At 43.0% G+C, this 4,411-nt stretch overlaps 1 non-coding gene across 1 annotated transcript; it reads right to left on the bottom strand.

Annotated features, from left to right (window-relative positions):
* Window positions 1-2,509: 2,509 nt before the first annotated feature.
* On the bottom strand, window positions 2,510-2,582 carry TRNAT-AGU (transfer RNA threonine (anticodon AGU)). The gene has a single exon. It is a non-coding gene; the product is annotated as a tRNA-Thr (tRNA).
* Window positions 2,583-4,411: the final 1,829 nt, after the last annotated feature.

Raw genomic sequence — 4,411 nt, 5'->3', positions numbered from 1 at the left:
TGTCAGCAGAAGGACAGGGAGACCAGCAGATGGGTTTCCTCCCACCCAGACATCCATAACGAAACTGCCTCCAGCTGATCAAGGTGCCCAAATCTCCCTTTGCACAGTTGATTCATTGAGTGTGTGGTTTACCTGACTGTATGCAGGTGTGTAGTTCAGGGTCTGTAAGAAAGCTGGGGGATTTCTCCCTATTCTGAATTCTGCAGTCCTACTGATTTCATTATAATAGGTATTTTTCCTCTGGGTTGAGGCTACAAGGCTGCCATTTGATCCTTTTGTATGTTAGTTTTTAACATTAGCCTAAATTGTATTTCTAAATCTAAATCCTCTTTAAACATGGGAACATTTTCACTGGTTCTTGCTCAATGTTTCCTTCTCTGGATTAAATTATTTATTGGTTGTTTCCCAGATGACTTAAGAAATGGATTAATTGAGGCATATGTGGCCTTCACTAGAACTGAACTAGAGGTAGAAATGCAATTGTGCTACATGGTCCTTGGGTTCAGGGAATGGCCATGAGCACCTCGGTGATCCAGGCTGCTGGGGCACAAAGTTCAATGTTGTTTATATCAGAGCAAATAGTTTCTCTGCCCAGCTCGATGCAGCCCTTGGAGGGAGACCGAGGAATGGAAAGCACGCCAGAGCAATGCGCAGCATCTGGGGTGTTTGTTAGGAATAGAAATGGCATTCTGAAGTTTTCAGGAAAATATGAAAAACAAGTTTTCTAGGGTATACAGGAAGATACCTTTAAATCTCCCTAAACAAAGCAATAAAAGACTGTCTAGATCTGGATTAGGGAAGGTCATGACTTTAAAGAGCAAGTGTTTTCCTGAGTAAAACCATACATGGACCAGACTTATAGCATCTCAGAACACATACGTGGTGTTTCCATTTCACAGGTTGACAAAGGTGAAGAGTCGCCCTTTCTCCCTCCCACATTGACATGGCCTTCAGGACATGGGTATAAATGACTTTGCCCTCTTGACCGCTCCTGTCAAGCTCTATCTTTGAAAATCCCCGTTTCCAGCAGAGAAAAAGATGATGGATGATGGATAAAAAGGGATTTAGCTAGGACAGGGTCCAATCTTTGCATCAGGCCCAAGTTTAACAAGTAGCATCAGTAGGCTGGGTGTTACGCATTGCAGCAGAGTTATTGGGGAGAGGAGTTTTTACATTAATATTAAGAACCATGTAGATTAAGAATTCAGCAAAACGTACCCTAAACATTCGTCATTTTTGCATAGAGGTGAAAAATATTAATTTTTCAAAGGACCATTTCCATCACTACCAGGCCCAGCCAAACTGAAACCATGAGCCTGATCGCAAAAGTGAACTCGAACCACAAAGATCTTTCTTGGATATTGCTCAGCAGTGTCATATGAAAGCAAAATAAAGAGAGAAGCTGGAATGAGGCTCAGGGTAAATAGACCTATAGCCACAACAGTCTAGAAACAAATTCATTTTTAGTAAAACACGTCTTGCCGTTTTCCAGTATCTTGGGTTACAATAACAATAACTTGTACGAGTTTATTAGGTAGCAGATTAATGGGAACCCTGCTGACTTGTGTTTCTTTAGCCTTACTGTGATATATACAGAGGGAAGCTGGGAAATTCCTGCAGGCCACTTCTCATGTGGAGAAAACACATCAACCCACCAAAACTGTAATATTCTCACTGTTTTGGGAAAGCAGAGGATAAGGACACAGGCTGGGGAGGCGACCAAAGCACCATGTCCCTCCTGGCACCCAGTGTCCACCTCCAAAAAACAGCATCGCTTCAGGCTTTTGAGCCTTCTCTCCCTCAAATGGAAAAGGCCCTTTTCAAATTCAGAAATGTCCTTTTGCATCACTGGTTTGAATAGTTTTGATGGAAGAGGATGTCTATTTGAAAGTGAGAAAGAAAGAGTGGGAAATATGCGAAGGCAGAGTATGAAATCTTGGAAAACTGGACTGCAATTCATTGAACTCAAGATGCAAAATAAGTTAATTCCTATGTACTTATGTTTTTCTTAAAAAGAATAACTTTCTAGCACCTCCCAGCAGAACTCTGAAGACCAATGGACCAATGTTACTGTTCCTTCACAAACCGTATTTATGATTATTTTTTTCAGCCAGCTCTGTAACCACTGAGCTCTGGAGACATAATTGGTCGTCCTGCTGAAGTATGAAGAGAAGAACCAGATCTCACTGTAAATATCTAGCAGCCATTTCAGATTTGTTAATCAATGATCTTCACAACGTCTGCGGGGTTCAGACGGCTTTAAATGCCATTATTAGTTATTTCCTATCTCTGATTGCTATACTTTAAAATGTTTTGAGGCATTTTTTTCAAGGGTTTAACTCTGATCTTGCTCTTTTTCTCTGCTTCTTGTGACCTGTTATTTGGTATACGTGCTATATGTTTGTATTTCACCCAAGATGGGGTGGATGCTCCAAAAAATGAGAGCAGCAACATTTTGGAAAAACCAGAAAGACAAATACAAGAATCTTTGCAGGGGTACAAAGCCCCCAGGCTCCAGTGAGATTTGAACTCACGACCCCTGGTTTACTAGACCAGTGCTCTACCCCCTGAGCTATGGAGCCTCTGATCTTTGCATCATTTTTCCTTTGCAAACATTTCATATGATAATTTTCTCCGTTAATTCTAGAATGAAGTGAAACCTGCTCTGCTACATCGTGCTGCTCCAAGGATTTTCAATTCCCTTTCCAAATGGCACTGTAACAAACACCAGAATCACAAAACTAGCAACACACCAGGTCAGCCCAAATCTGGATTTTATTCTCCTTCAGCTCATCCCTGCAAAGGCATCAAGAGCGATACATGGCTCCCCTTTCCCCAGCCAAGTCTGGGAAGTTTACAAACAAGAAGCAATGATATTTTGCCTCTTCATAGTTGTTGCACTAATTTATCAATGAAGGAAGTTAAGCTTCTGAAAAATAACTCTTTATATCCCACTGCTTTCATTTGGAAACCAGCTGCGTGTTCGTTTTCCAGCTCTTGGGTATTCAAACATGTCGATTCTTTCCTAGGGGTCCATGATGTGTGTTGGGCACTATGGTTGATGTGTGCACTTTCACATTGCTAAACTCTTCTTTGGTGTCTGAATTTTCAGGGTAATCTCTCCTGCAGTTCCATTCTTCACCCAAGGTAGTTCGAAAGGGGTGTTATAAGACACACTCCCAGCACTCATTCTGTTTCCTCCCTCATTAACACATCTGTTACACATTAAGAGCATCGGCGGCTCATTTGACCAGATGTTGGCCAAGAAGAATCCTGGTCATCGCCATGAATGTTGATGTAGAAGTGGTAGATACGGGCACTGCTGCGCTGATTGGGGGACTTCATATGGAGCCTCAACCTTAGTGTTGTCGCTCAGATGATTTGCAGGCACAGAAGAGAGCAAACTCCCTCCCTGCAGAGTGCCTTGTGCACCGTGCCTTGGCTTCTTCGTGTCAAGTAGACAAGTCCTGCGGAGCTGGGGTAGAAATGCCCAGCCTAGAGTATTTCAGGGCAACATTTATGGAGACCCTGCCAGGCCGCAGAAAGCCTGGGAGAGGATGCTGGTTGTGCGTGAAACCTTCAGGCACAGAAACGTCTCATGGCAGGGGAAAACATAAAGCGACTGTTAAAGTGGACTCTTGAATTTCAGGGTCTTAGTTGGAAGCCACACAAAGAGAAAACACCAGCACAAATGGTTAAAGGGTGACTCAGAATAAGCCACATTGTATCTATTATTCCTGGTCTTTTTTGTGGAAGAAAATTGCTCTCTTTGAAAGAAATCGGAAATTAAGACCATCCATCCTCCCAAGTGCAGAAAAACACAAACCCTCATTAGGTGGGCTGAAAAGCAATTCTCAGGCCTTTATCTGACAAGCTAAGAGCGTGAGTCTGTCTATAGCATTTAAGGAGAAATAATGAATTACCTGGCATGGGTTCAGGGCCTGAGCTTGGCATTGGGGAAACTCACAAAGAAGCTTGAAGCCAATCAAGCAACCTCGTACAAAACCTGCTGGAAGCAGCCCTTTGGGGGCACGCGGTGAGGACATAAACCAACAAAATCATTCTGAAAATAATACTGAGCGTCCCATGCAAGAACATGTGTTTGGAGCATGGTTTACAAGAGCAGCTGGGCTCGTAGCCCGGGAACACGTGGCTGAGCCATGAGAGACACTGGTTGGCAGAAGGGAATAGGGAAAACAATTTGGTACAGGCTGTTTTCAGACGCTGGTTTGAAAAATAATATGGTTTAAATGCGTGCTGATGCTGGAAGCACTTTGATGAGAAATAAATGCTTCTAGTAATGGAAAGCAATGGAGTGGTGTGAATGTTGCTGGTGCTGGAAAGGCTGTGTCATTGCTTTCCCGAGTTAATCCCTGCTACAACTGCGTTTCTCCAAGTCAGTGTTTCCTGA

This window comes from Patagioenas fasciata, chromosome 20, assembly GCF_037038585.1.
Source record: "Patagioenas fasciata isolate bPatFas1 chromosome 20, bPatFas1.hap1, whole genome shotgun sequence".
Taxonomy (NCBI): domain Eukaryota; kingdom Metazoa; phylum Chordata; class Aves; order Columbiformes; family Columbidae; genus Patagioenas; species Patagioenas fasciata.
This window is presented reverse-complemented; position numbering and strand designations above follow the sequence as displayed.